This window comes from Lepidochelys kempii, chromosome 1 (genome assembly GCF_965140265.1).
Source record: "Lepidochelys kempii isolate rLepKem1 chromosome 1, rLepKem1.hap2, whole genome shotgun sequence".
In the NCBI taxonomy this organism is placed as follows: Eukaryota; Metazoa; Chordata; order Testudines; family Cheloniidae; genus Lepidochelys; species Lepidochelys kempii.
In genome coordinates, this window is record NC_133256.1 from 154,832,930 (window position 1) to 154,848,192 (window position 15,263).

Below are 15,263 nucleotides of genomic sequence, written 5' to 3' on the forward strand. Positions count from 1 at the left end.
ACAGACAGACAGAGATGCAAGGGCTTCAGAAGACTTTACACCGTATCTTCTCGACTATAAAGAGGCATCTGTGGTCTACAGATGACTGCGCCTCAGTACCACTATGAGTTGTATCTAACTTCATAGCTGATTGATTGGAAACAGTATTGAAAAGCCTTATGCATGTAGACTAACTGGTTAATAAAAGGCTAAAATGTCAAGATGCTACAAATAGCAGATGATGACAAGTCCCTTCCAACCCTGATATTCTATGACAGACAAGAGAGGAGTACCTTCCCTATTTCTACAGGATACAGCGAAAGCCTTAGATGAAATGGTCTCGTGTTAGCCTGCTTTTCTCTGGGCACATAGTACTGTACAAAGCTGTCATCTCTTTCTTAAACTGCTCACAGAGATTAAGCTGCTGAAGTGAGGGCACTAAGAACACACTATTATGTTATGCAGAACATATTACTTTTCATGTACTAGGTAAGTCATGTCTCTGTTTCCAATTTAGTGGGACCAATTAAGATACTCTGTAGTTTTTGAATGGACCAAAGGCCGTTAGCTCCAGAAAGTGGTTGCTTAGGGACACCTCAGAAAACAGCTGAGTTTAAAGTTATTAAATATACGTTGAATGTTAAATATATTTTGTACCTATTCTGAACAAACCTATTGTGACCAATGCTTAATCTATTATTCAGGTGCATCATATTATGCTTTACCTAAGGAAGGCAAGGGTAAACGTGATCAAAATGACTCAACTTATATCTCCTCTACAAGTTGTTCTTAGCTATGCATTTTGCTCACTCTTAACTAAAGAGAGGAGTGTCTTTCCAAAATGTCTAGACAGGACCACACAAAATACTCAGGTTTTATAAGATGGGAAGAGGAACTTGACATCCATTCAGTGTATTAAGTCTTTACCGTTGTCACCTTTAATCTAAAATTCTGTAACTGTGCTGACTTGATGTGGAGGAGAGTGTTTGTTGAAAAAGACAAAACATCCAAGTTTCAGTTTATTTGAACTTTAATATTGTGACATGGCTACAAACTACAGAAGAAAATATAAAATTGCTGCTTTGAATCCAAATCTCTCCATGGTGGCACCAGAATTTCAGACAGCTGAGCTCTAAATGAAGGGGTAGAGATTATCTTTTTGTTTGTGTAGAGTAGCACAATGGGGTCCTGATCCACAGCTAGGGCTCCTAGGCGTATGGTAATATAAATAATCAATAGTCAGATAATATTGTCTTTTCCTATGTCGTGTCTGGCTGGTAGGTCTTGCCCACATTCTCAGGGTCTAACTGATTGCCATGTTTGGGGTCAGGAAGCAATTTTCCCCCAGGACAAATTGGCAGAGACCCTGGGGATTTTACACCTTCTTCTGCAGCATGTGGCATGGGTCATTTGCTGGTGTAAATGGTGGGTTCTCTGTAACTTGAAGTCTTTTTAAATCATGATCTGAGGACTTCAGTAACTCAGAGGTTAGGGGTCTATTACAGGGGTGGGCGAGTGAGATTCTGTGGCTTGCGCTGTGCAGGAGGGCAGACTAGATGATCATGATGGTCCCTTCTGACCTTAGTCTATGAGCACTTCTCTTTAACTTCCTTTTTCTGGGGCAGTGGTGGAGTAGCCTTTTATGGCATGAAACCATTGCCTTCCCACTGGGTTTTGCAAGAGAGAAAAGTAGCTTTACTTTGTCCATACAGCCTTGTAGGCTTACATGTGCTGTTCACTACTATGATTAGCCTATTTATAGCTGTCGGGTGATAGCTGTTTCCCATCTCATTTATGTACAAACCTTCACCTATCCACAGGTGGTTTCTGTTTTGCTATATGCAGCTCATCCTGGAACCCACTGCCGTTAGCTATTTTAGGTCAGGTCTACACTACAGAGTTAGTGGCAGCTTATGTCGACCTAACTATGGCAGTATCTACACTTAAATTTTACTCCCACTGATGTAATTGCCCCGCTACGCCAACTTAATAACTCCACCATTATGAGCAGCATAGAGTCAAGGTTAATGTAATTAGGTCAATGCAGTGTCAGTGTAGACACTTCCTTGCTTATGTCGACTGTTCCTGGCTTTCAGGAGCCATCCCACAATGCCCCCCCGACAGTACAATCAATACCTGTGCTCATGGTGAGGACGCACACTGCTGACACAAGAAGCAAAGTGTAGACATGTACAAGCAATGTAATTACTATGGCAGCTGTATGTCAACATAAATTAGGTTGACTTAATTTTGTAATGTAGAAATGGCCTAGCTTATCAACACTTGACTCGTCGTCCTGCACCTTGTATAATCATGGAGACTAGTGCAAAGTAGTGTTAAATGCTGCTATTCTGATCTTGTATGTGTTTACATCCATTTTGCACTCACTTTGCATTGGTCTTAATCCTTTTAATTAGGATTCAGTTCCTTACCACAATCCTCTTTGAAGTGATACCAAAGACCCTCTTTTAAAAGCTGTGTAGTTAGAATACCACCTGTCAGTTCTTAGGCAAACTTTAATTATGTACTGATAACCTACCTAAAACATGTTGTTTGAGCCCAATAAATTAGAAATATCCCTCGGCATGTTGCCATGTTTGTTGGTAATTCATGCTTCATATCTGGTCAGGGTCTTCTTTTGAGGATTAGATAACTTGGTTAGGTATTAGTTCTTGGTTAGGTATATTGTCTTGGCATATTTGCTAGATTAAATTTATTTGGTTTCCTATCAGTCTGATAATTTCATCATATATTACATAGATATTACCATTATCTAGCTACTTCAAAGTTGGAATGTATTATGCTCTAGGAATCTTTTCCTATTGGTTTTGCCTTGCAGTTTAACTTTGCTACCTAACAGATAGTGATGTCACTCTATAAAATCTGGGGAACAGTGTGGCACAATAAGTAAGGCATTGGACTGGGAATCCAGAGACCTTGGTTCTGTTCTCAACTCTGGCCTGCTGAGTGACCTTAGCTTAGTCACTTCATTGTGTTCGTTTTTTCCATCTGTAAAATGGGGACAGTGATATTTATCCTCCTTTGTAAAGAGCTTTCATTGACAGGTGAAAATGCTAGATGATCCAGTTGTCTGCCACTGACTGCAATGTCCTTTGGATCAGGCCCTGTAAGTATTATAAAGACTATTTTAAGAAAGTACTGTGGGACAGTGATTAACTGTGCTCCATAGTGTACTCCTTTTAGGTGGGGTAGGTCTGCACAGTCATGGTTCAAATGGAAATCACTCCATCACTGAAGAAATATAGGCAGTATGCAGTGTTTGCAGATGAACTGCATACATAAAGCAAGTAGCCTAGTATATCATATACTTGTACTTCTGTTAGGGATGAGAGACAACAGTATTCCACAGAGATAGGGCAGGCCTTAGGGAAAATGGCACCCCTGACCCCTGCTGACTCCCCATGCAGCCCCCTGAGCCCCACTGCCTCCCTGGGCTCCCCAAACCCCCATTGCCCCCAGGGTCTCACTGCCTTCCTCCGCCTCATTGCCCCGAGCTCCCTTCTGTGGCCTTGCACCCCAGGCCCACCCTGCTCCTTGCTTCTTGACCATGGCAGCTGAAGAGCGACGGCTGCTGGCTGGGCACCTGGTTCTGAAGGCAGCAGTGCAGAAGTAAGGTGGCATGTTATGGTGTATTGTCACCCTTACTTCTGCACTGCTGCTGGCAGCAGTGCTGCCTTCCGAGCTGGGCATCTGGAGAACGGTGTCTGCTGGCCAAGTGCCCAGAGGTGCCAGCACAAATTAAGCACTGATGGCACCCCCCTGACCATGGCCAGTGGTGGATTAGCCAATTGGGGGGGTCCACTGAAAAATGGGCACCCTCATGCCCCGACCCACTCTAACTGCCCTGCGCTTCTGCCAGGGAGCTGTCAGGAGCGCGGGGAGGACTGCAGGTGGAAAGAGTGGGGAGGGACCCCCACTTGCTCTGGCCCAGGGCCCTACAAACCCCTAATCCACCTCTGACCATGGGGCCCTGGGCGGTTGCCCCTGTAGCGCACCCATAAGGCTAGCCCTGCACAGAGAGATTTTCAGGATTTGGTTGTCTTGGTTTTTTTAAATAAATAATTGCTAGTTTACTTTCTAGCAGAGCAAAGTAAGGAGCTGCAGTGCTATAACAACATGCTGTGAACATTCCAGCAGTCAAACCCAAGTGGAAATATGGTAATTAAACAATGAAAAGTTTTCCATTTCCAATGTAACTTCTGCCCTTCATGGGATTGTTACGTGATCAGGCCTTTAATGTGTGAGCTTGTAAAAACCTGGAATGGTTTTCACCTCTGGAAAAAGCAAAGACGACATATGGAATATACTTTTTAAAAAGTCACTATTCAGGGCAGCTCGTAAAGCACAGCAACATGTGTCTTTATCACCCTGAATAGTTCTGGGGATCATGGCAATGTGATTTGGTGTTTTTTTTTTTTTTTTAAATCTAAAAGGAAGAGAATAAAATTGTAACTAGGACACCGCATAGCCCAGCCCAAATGCTTAAGAAAGAGTAGTGCTTTACAATCACATTAGTAGCTCAATGCCAGGATTCTATATTTAACAAGCCTTCCCTTCCTTCCACACCCATATGAATTCATTGGAATGCAGGGGAAAAATAAAAGCTCAACTGACTCATTAGGGGCTGATATGTAATTATCATCAATTAAAGGAAAGCTTCCAGAACTGCCATGCACTGTAATAAATGAAATTCAACTGAGCCCTGCAAGGCAGGACTATAACACTAACCCCAAAGTGTGTTTCTGTTCAAAACTAGGGCAGATTTGGTGGGGGGTTTTTCTTTTTTTTTAAGTTCTGAATACAATTATTTGTTGATTTGTCGTATAACACATAAATACGCTGTGTACAGAAGGATCATTATGTGAGCAATAACTGGCACTATTCTACAGGAAAACCTTCCTTCATTTCAGAGTCAGTAATTTACAAGCAATAAATCTAAGAAAAGGATTACAGGGGTGAGAAACAGAGGAAAAAATATCAGTAAGGACAAAATTGTTCTGTCCAGACCAAATAATTTCATCTTCCATTGAAAGCTGGTGGCTGGTAAAAAAATGAAGAGACAAAACTAACAGGTAAGGGTATATTTAGAGCTGCTTCACAGAACTGGTTCTGATTCTACTGTATCTGAGTGAAAACAGGTTGGAAACTTGTATCCTGCTTATCCTGAAACCTTTCATTGTTGCTGGATATCATAGAGCTAAACCTAATGTTCTAGATTCAGAATAACATTTTCAGAAGTGGCTTAGGAGCCTAAGCAATTGAAAATCAATGGGACTTCGTCTCCCAAGTCACTTGAGTGCTTTTGAAAATTTTACCCTGGAACACTGACTTCCCAGTTTCTATTGTGGTTCCTTTTCTGCTATTTAAAAGATACATCTATTTCTAAGCTTTAAAAAAATATTTCACACTGTATGTCTAGTATCATAATAGACCAGTAAGATATATAATGGGTGTTTTTCCCCATAAAAGCTGATGTTACTGTACCTGATTCATCTAGTACCAATTTACTGATTTAAAAAAATTACATAATTTAATTGTTAACTCTTCGAGGCAGGGACTGTCATTATTATTTACTATTTGTATTTGGATAGCATATAAAGGCTCCATTATGCTAGGCACTGTACAAACACATATAATAAAACAAACCAGGTCTGTAAAGCATCCAGACCTTGATTGGAACCTCTCAGTGCTGCCACGCTACAAATAATAAATTGCCTCACAGTTCAAACTCAGATCTGGAGGTTAATTTGAATGGCCCTTTTCTGTGTATTATGATGATCAAAAACTCTGACTAAATCCCTTTGGATTTGCACAGAAAGGAAAGTGGTTCAAAAATCAGATCTGAATTTTGCAGCTTGTGTCCATCTCTAATTGAAACATTCTATGCTTTGGAAATTATAAAAGAAAAAAGGAAGTTCAGAAAAACAAGATAACTTATGAAATGTCAGTGTAACATCATGTCCCTCTCAAATGTTAGTCTCTGAGCACATAAAAAAAAAACCCCAATCCACTGTATTGATATTTCAGAGCACACAAGCAAACTTATTGTCAAGTATACACAGTGTCACAAGGAAGTCATTTCTGGCCATCACATGATGTAGGAGTCAGCAAGCACACTCATATGATCAAACTAGAGATAGCTACAGTACAAGAAAGGATATTAATAAGCCATATTTTGATCCAATGCCATTAATTTCTATCCAAGTGTTGAATTGCTGTACCACACAGCTGGTTTATATATATTTTTATTGTGTGTTATCTACAAATAAACTCATATAGACACACATCCCCACTAACTAATTCTAATTCACCATCCTGTCATCCACCCTAAAATTGAATGAATCACAGAAGGTGGAGCAGAGGGGTGGGACAGGGATTATTCATCAAAAATACTTGAAAGGAAACCACGAGAGTAAAAGACAAAAATCCATTTATTCAGTCATCTTCTGACCTGTTGTGCTCTTCATTTTAAATGAATTTATTCCTGCACTTATGAAACTGGAACATATGAGAACTGGGTACCAGACAAAAAAAATTTCTTTCCTCCTCGGACAAATTTGCTTAGTTCAGGAAAAGGAGCTGTTTTGAGTGAAAAGCTGTTTGCTTCTCCAGGCAATACTGTGTATGTTACAGCAGAGACAGGCCTGAAAGCTGAAGCTGAAATCTAGTTTGCTACGCCTGCACCTGCAGGTGTCTTGGAGCTCACTACCACAACAATGAGATATTTGCAGCTCTTATAGAAAAAAGTCCTGTGGGGTTAAATGGAAAATGATCACTTCCTCTAGGTGTGGGTTTTTTTTTTTTTTTTTTTTGGTGGCATGATCTTGTAGAATTGAATAGCAAATGATATCACTGCCATGCAATTCTATAAGCTGTCTCAAAAACAATCATACAGACAAGCCCAACTAACCTATAGAAAGGTTGTTTTCTAATAAATTCTGTAGGTTATTAGAGTAAATTTTGTAGAACTCTATTGGTTTAAATTAAATTCTATACATCTTTTCCAAAAGGCAGTTGTAGGCAACCTCATGGTGTTATACCAATAAAATAAAAACCATCAGGATCTTATTAAAGGGGAAAAGGCAAAATGCCACATTTATTGTGAATACAGAAAGAATCATAGTAAGCAGTTAGTTATAGCTATAACATTCCATTCAATTTCATATCTATTCACACATTCATTCATACACACACACACAGGTTCTGCAAGGTTGTTATCATAGTTACCAGCCTTAGAGTTGCTCGTACTAAGCCACTGGCCAGGTGGCCTGGACACGAGGAGGGAGCAGGGCCTTGTCAGATGCTCATCTGATGCTCCTGGAAGTTGGTTTGCAGAATCAGACCCCAAAGTTCTCTCTTTCTAGAGTCCATCTTTATAGGAATTTCTTCCTATGCCAGTCTATGGGAATTACTTCATCATGCTGTTGCTAAATCAATCAGCAGATAGCACATTCCTGACGGCTCCGTGCTGCCAGATGTTATCTTGTTCTTTGGTTCTCCCATCCTTGAGGCAGTTGGGTGGATTCCAGTCTGCCCTCTGGGGGTCCTCTGGTTATTTTCACTTGACGCCTTCTTCAGCCAATGGACACTGCATTCTTAGGCTGGCACCTCCCTGATCATTCAGTTATCCACACCAAGCATCCATCCACATACATCCTCTATCTCTATTTTAATCACAATTGTTAATACAACAAAAGGGCGGGGAGTCTCTGGGTGCTGTTTCTGTTGTTACAAAGTATCACTTTGAGAACAGACTCTGTCTTAGGATGTACTAACACAATTAGCAGCTTGCAAGTTTCACACAGAGGGGGAGAGAAACCAAGAGACCAAAAACCAAGAGCCCTCTTAATTAGTAATACCCTGGAATTTAAACTATGGGGAATCAAACCCATTTGTGATTTTAATACAGAACTTCTTTAATATGATCCAACAACGGTCACCAGCAGAAAATAAAATTCTCTGCTAGTGTGATATGATGGCCAAGAATGTGGCTCACTATCTGGCATACACTAAAACTAGGTGAAAGTCTTAGTTATTCTATTTGTGTTAAGTTTAAACCCTGCAAATTTGCCATGGAAACCATTTCTTTCTCTTTTTTTGCTGGTGAGATAGAAAACGTGGTTGAGTGACTGAGAGCTGGAAAGTACAAAAAAGAAGAAAAAAAATCTTAAACTGAGAGAAAAAGAGAAGTGTGGGGGCGGACGATGACTGAAGTGTGGGGGGGACATGCACCACAGCTCCCAGTAGTGGGTTAGCTCAGGGCAGGTGCTGTTAACAGTGGGAGGGTCTGAGTATAGAAGCACAATCCCTCCTCCTTCAGAAAATGAAAAATGGCTAAAAAATAATAAGGTAAGGGAAAAGGGATGACCCACTTAGTGTGTGTGTGTGTGTGTCTGTGGATGGGAGGGGGAGTAAGACAAGGCAGAAGATGAAGTTCTCACACCCATGTGGGCTGACTCATGGAGTAAATTTGATGATAGCAATAATATGATATGGGTTATTACAACAGAGTCAAAGGAGGCAGATGCTCAGAAGAAAACTGTGAAAAGAACTCTGGCAGCAAAGGTCTAAAAGTAAATAAGACAGACCTCTATCCTGTAGTTTTTAAACTACTCAGTCGGTGTCTCTCTCCCATCAAGTGCTGGTTGTGCTGTCAGACTCTCTCTATCATCTAATGACCTTCCCCTTCTCCCACATGCTTAGTGCTGAAATATAAACCCAGAGCATTTTAATTTTAAAAAGCAAAGAGAGCATTTATTTATTTATTGCAGGAAGGCTCTGAGGTGTTACAATGGCCCACCAGCAAAGCAGAAGCAAAGGGAATGACACATTGCCAACCTGGGAACATAAGCCTCCCCTGCCAAGACATTGGTTTTGATTCTTCACTGATTTGCATGGTGTCTGATCATTTTACATCTGTGCAAAGTAGGTTTCAAATGAAACCGAATCAGAATGGGGGCATTTATGATTCACACCCACTTTGCACAAATGTAAATGATGGCGCTAGGTGCCAAGCTGTGCAGAGGCAGGCTCTGTATCTATCTTTGTCTTTTTTGCTGAGAGTCAGATCATGTAAATTTTATCTGGCTGGCAGAAGAGTCTATTGGTGAAAAATCAACTCTACTTCTTTTCTAGCCCAATTTCTAGATCAAAATTGTTCATGTTAAGTCTGATTCCCCAAACTTAGTATGATACACCAGACTAATCTTTTATGATCTATCTGCCGCTAATATGAACCCTGTGGGGTCCTTTCTTTCCCCTTTTCTTATCCCAGGTTTTACAGCTAGTCTCCTATATAAATCTACTCCCCTCACGTGAACTTTCTGAATCCCACTCTCCACAGCTGTAGAATTTCATCATCCTTTTGTTGGCATCACAGCACACGTGTGTTTACTTTAAATGTACTTTGTTAAAGAAAGCCAAGTTTATCTCATCAACCATGCTGAATTTTTAAAATCATTTTTGATTTGTTCCCTCTTGTTATATGGGAGAGCTTTCATATGAGGAGAGATTAAAAAGTCTGGGACTATTCAGCTTCAAAAAGAGATGACTAAGGGGGGATATGAGAGAGGTCTATAAAATCATGACTGGTGTGGAGAAAGTGAATAAGGAAGTGTTAGTTATGGCTTTGCATAACACAGGCACTGGGGGTCAGCCGACTAAATTAATAGGCAGCAGGTTTAAAACAAGCAAAAGGAAGTACTTCACACAATGCACTGTCAACTTGGGGAATTTGTTGCCAGGGGATGTTGTGAAGGCCAAAAATATAAATGGGTTAAAAAAATTAGATAAATTCTTGGAGGATAGGTCCATCAGTGGCTATTAGCTAAGATGGTCAAGAACACAACCCCATGCTCTGGGTGTTCCTTAATCTCTGACTGACAGAAGTTGGGACTGGATCATAGGAGATGGGTCATTTGAAAATTGCTCAGTTCTGTTCATTCCCTCTGAAGCATCTGGCACTGTCCACTGTCTGAAGACAGGATACTGGGCTACATGGACCATTGGTCTGACCCGCTATGGCCATTCTTATGTTTCAGTCGCTCTTGCACTAGAGTAGCTCATGACAGATGTGAAGCGAGACACAAAGATGCAAAGTGAGCTAAAAGGACGATTAGATGCGCATAGCAGATTGGCACAAATTTACATTATTCTGCACCCTTGTTTCTATTATTGTGGTACATAATGCACAATGTTCAATAGTCCCCAAACTCTCACCTTCATCTGTTGGGGCTACCAGTGCATCATCTTGTAATTTAGGGCCAAATTTTGCATCTTTACTCCACAGCTCCAACATCACAACTCCAGTTGAACTCCAGGGACTGAAGGATTTAACCATGGTATGTAAGACTCACAAGACTTGAAGTCATATAATCCTCAATATTCACAGACTAACATGCTCATGTCTACAGTTCAGGTGATGATAATGATTGTTTGTTTATTTTATTTACTTCTTTATTTGTATTGCAGTAGTTATGGACCGGGGCCCCATTGTGCTAGGGGCTGTACGTAGAATAAAAAGATGGTCCCTTTCCCAAAGAAGTTTACAATCTAAGTATTATCTATAGTTAGGCACTTTATAATTGTTATAAGCAGACAGAAATTGCTTTACTTATAATTATCACCCAAGAGATCTTCCATAAAATAGGTAATTGAATTTTTCTGCAGGAAAAATAATCCAGCTATGATGTTCATGCAATTATCTCACTTGTAAATAAGCTACAAGTACTCTTCCTACAAAACTAGCTTTCCTTGTACTTTACATTGATGTGAAATATTGTATATGGTACTTCTATGCATTCAGTATTGGAATAACCGATAGTTCTGAATGTAATAAGGATTTGGTTTTATTTCTTTTTTGAATCACTGAATATCAGCTTGGGGGCTAGTAGACAGGTTAGCGATTTTGAATAACTTTTGTCAGTCATAAGTAGGAAAGTCTGTCTATCTTCTTCCCTCCCCTTCCAGCCCCACAAAAGGTGTGTGTGTGTGGAATCAAGATTCAGAGCTTTTCTTCAGGACTCTGGGGGTGATCATGAACTTTTGAGGTGAGAAGTCTATTGTTCTATCTATGGTACTTACATGATGCCTGTTAATGTGATATCTCTATGCCTCACAATCTTCAATGTAGTTTATCCTCACAACATCTCTGTAAGGTGTGGTGGTGGTGGTGGTGGTATCCCCATTTTACAGATGGAGAACTGAGGCACAGCAAGATGAAGTGACTTCCCCAAGGTCTGTCCCCGGGATGTCTGGCAGAGTAGAGAACTGAATTCAGGTCTTGCAAGTCCCAGGCTAGTGCCCTAACCACTGGACCGTCCCTCCTCTCTATAAACTGTTTTATGCTAAATATTAATCTTGCTTGATTGTCCTTTTGCAAAAAACATGAATTTGGGCACAGCCTCCTTAGGCTTTCCTGCAGTAGTAGACTCGCTTTCACACATTCAAAAAGGGAAAAGAAGCAAACCCTCTTCTCAGCAGCAGGGAAGAAAGAGAACAATGTTACATTACTGTGGTCATTTCCTAGTTGCAGGAGGAGCTACAGTGATGGGGGCCGTACCAGAACCTTGATAGATCCCTTAGCAGAGCAGAGACTGGGAAAACTGCAGAGCCGATGCCCTCACTTCCTGTGAGGAGATTCAGTGACACCTGAGAGCACCTCACAGCATCACAGAAACACTCGAGAGAGAGGTAGTAATCAGAATGAGGGAAAGGGGTGGACAAACTATCATCCTAGAATGGCATGAGGTGAAAACTCCCCACTCCCACTGCCTTATTTCCCTCTTACGTTAGAGCATGACACAGAAACCTGACCAGAGTTGGGAAAGCTAGAGATCTCTTGCTGATAGATATTAATTGACAGTCAGTTCTTGCATAATATTTTTCTAATGTTCCAGTTCTTTTTTGGTAATACAGTATTTCTTTCAATATATTCTTAGTTCAGACACTGTGGTGTAAATTCCAAAGCGCTTACATCCTAAAAGACATAACTGGTGGATGAAACGAACAAGCTGGGTGGGGTGGGGGTGGAGAGAGAGAAGCTAAAAAATATGATAGACCGTTCACATGCCTAGTCACTGTCAGGTTGTAGTTTACCATATGTATGGCAGAGGTGAGTATTAAGGAGGCTAAGGTGGTGACTTTACAGATCTGGAATGGGAGCTTTTCCCACTCAAAAGGGGCAGCATGGGGAAAAAGTGGGAAAGTATTTGTCAGAGAAGTGAAAGATCAAGGCTGTTCTCATTGGCAAAGCTAGGGAGGAGGCAGATTTTGTGATAGGTTGGTTAGGTAGGTGGGACTAACACACGAAGAGCAAGAAGTTTGTGTTTGACATGGTGGAAAGAAGGAGCCAATGGATTAACTTTTGGCAAGGGAGTGACAGCATCAAACCAAGAGGATGATCTTGGCAAGAGCATTTTGAATTGATTTGAAGGGGGTGAGTTTGCCAGCACTGACACCAGAGAGGAAGAGAGAGCAGTAGTTGAGGGGTGAAATGATCAGGGCATAGACAGGAGTTCTGGCACCGTAAGCAGAAAGAAGTAGTCTGGTATTGGAGATGGTGCAGGGCAAGAGGCAGTACGTTTTAAACCCGCTCTCAATGTGTGGGTCAAAGGAGAAGTAGATTTTCTCTCTGGGTTTCCCTTCCTTATTAGTGAAGAGCCTGCATTTAAAATTGGATGTAAATTTAAGATGTATTTGTTCAGGAAAAAAGAAAAGAACTTTCTTCACACTTATGAAAATCATTGTTTTAAAATAGCATTTTGAAATATTGGAAGGATATTTGAATGAAGTCATTTTTACATGTAGCACCTTGGAGATGTGTTTTTCATCATGTATTTTCATTAAGCGCTATACACAGAAAATTTTTACATATTGTATTGATCCATAATATAACAACCCCTCATCTGGATCTTCAGTAGGTTTTGAACCCGATCCCTTGAGTGCCAAAAGCTGAGCATCTTCCACTGAAACTAAAGGAGGAACTCCTCTAGTTAGCAGTTCTGGTAGACTGTGCGGCCCCATCACTAGAGGGTGCTGCTGTGCTAATGTGGTGTCAATAGTATATCAAATGTTATTCTGACTTCTGTCTGTTTGTCAGCACCCAGTGGTATGGGACCCCACGCTGGTGGACTTAGAGGGGCTGTTGCAATATAAATGTTTAATAATCATTATGAAAACTGGATATGGAGAGGTCTGTATGGAATCTGCTGAAGTGAGCACACTACAATAAAGGGGATTTTTTTGTTACCTTTTCTCTCAAGAGAAACAGAATTTACTGCAGAAGCTACTTCTGCCCAGTGTGAAAGTAGCAAATGCTGCCCTCCATTATGGTACACACACAGCACCCATAACAGAGGGCAGGATATGTTTGGAGATGTGTAATCTGTTTTAAAAGTTACCACTCTGTCACCTCCTTATCTTTTCCTTGTACACACAGGCCACCATGAGACCACTTGCTCTTGAACTTTTTTCATACCTGATCTCTGCAAAGGAAATCCTCTTTATTAATCTTTCCTTCCTTACATGCCAGGAGTCCTGTAACCCAGGGTTCATGAAACACCACATCCTCTCCATGGCCCAGCTCTCATGCAAGTCAACTGGCAGTGTGTTTGCTTACCCTAAATCACAGATAACATTGCAATTTGACAATAGTGGTGGGCAAAGTGGAGTTGCTCTGAATTTAAATTGTTTTACTCTTCACGTTGTACTTATTTCTCACAAAGAGCAGATTTGTTTGGAAACCTTGCCCCAACTTGCCTGTGAATTTGGGAACTGCTCTCAGACGGTTAGAAAAACCCAACACAAAAAACCATGCATATATGTACCATTTTGACTCAGTGTTCAGACCAGAATCATCTTAACAGCCAATACAAGAAGAGACTCTTGGCATTCTGTTTAGACTACAAAGGGAAGAGCAGAGTAAGGAACATAGAACTGGGACCAGCACTAGTCCATTCTAGAACTGGACAAAAACAATGAAGTTTTACATGAGCATTCTCTTGATTTGGTTCTAGGATGTTTCATGACCTAAAAAGTTCTTATTCTGCAGAATGATCATGAGCACTTTAGCACTGAAAACATTCCAACTTTAATGCTTTTTGTGTTTTCAATGATAACTGATTTTCACCTGAGTCATTTCAACATTTGAAAATAGGAATTGTTGTTGAGGAAAAACTTTCACCCCAGATATGGTTCTAAATTCAAAAGGCAAAATAAGAAATGTCACTGGGTGAAACTGGATCTTTTGTTCAAAAAGATCAAGTTTCTGAATTGCAATTTGAATTCATTTACATATTCAAATTCGTTTCAGCACTGTATCCCAGACTGAAAATTACAATAAAGCTCCATTTACTGCACATGTTGGAGATTTAAATTCTTTGTAAAATAACTGCATGTTTTCTCAATTACAGTGCATTGTAGGAGGCAAAAATCTATTCATGAAGGTCCTGGTCCTGCAAAGACTTAGATACATGTTTAACTTTTATATACTGTGAGTAGTCCCATTGACTTCAGTGGAGCTACGTAAGTTACAGCGGTTGAGGAACTGGCCCTTACAGTTGTGTCTATCATTAAATGTCAAGAGCAACCTGGATGGGAAAAAACCTCTCCAAATATCACCCTGGAACTGAAGAATTATCAAGTAATCAGCAGGACTCATTCCAAATTATGTATCACATTTAATCGTATTGAAAGAAATGTTAACATATTAAACTATGAAGGAAATGACATTAATTCCAATAATTCATTTGTTGTTTGCAATACAATTTCCATGCTTTATCAATACTAAAGAATGTTAATTTCTTTCCTTGATAGGGGCCTTTCCACATCTACATTTCCTGACTCACATCTTTATTACATTATTTTTATGTTTCTCAGAAAGATGACCAGGACTTACATTTTTTTTTCTTGCAATAATGCCAAGACCCTGGTCTGACCTGTTTGTCTTGTGTGGAGTGCCACTGTCTTTCTGCTAGTAAAAGACTGTGGAGTCTGTTCAGTCTGAGCTGGCTGCAGTATTGCCATTCTTCATTCACTTTTGTCCCTTCCAGTCCTGCGATTCTATGATTTGCCTTTTCAGTACTTCTCCAAACTGCCAGAGACATCAGGAAAAATCAAACCCAATGCCCCGCTTAGATTCAGATGAAAAATTGCAGAGTGTGGCACATGTTTCATATTGTTTGTGGAAACTGTGTCCATGGTGATTTTCATAAAATCTTCACTAACAATTGTAGGTGAAGGACCCTTTCTGTACTGAGTGGAGC

The 15,263-nt window shown here is 40.5% G+C and overlaps 1 long non-coding RNA gene across 1 annotated transcript; it reads left to right on the forward strand.

Annotated features, from left to right (window-relative positions):
• Nucleotides 1-4,916: 4,916 nt before the first annotated feature.
• On the forward strand, nt 4,917-14,690 carry LOC140917065 (uncharacterized). Its single transcript, XR_012160707.1, has 4 exons — nt 4,917-5,072; nt 10,289-10,340; nt 10,969-11,048; nt 14,412-14,690. It is a non-coding gene; the product is annotated as an uncharacterized lncRNA (long non-coding RNA).
• The last annotated feature ends 573 nt before the right edge of the window (nt 14,691-15,263 follow it).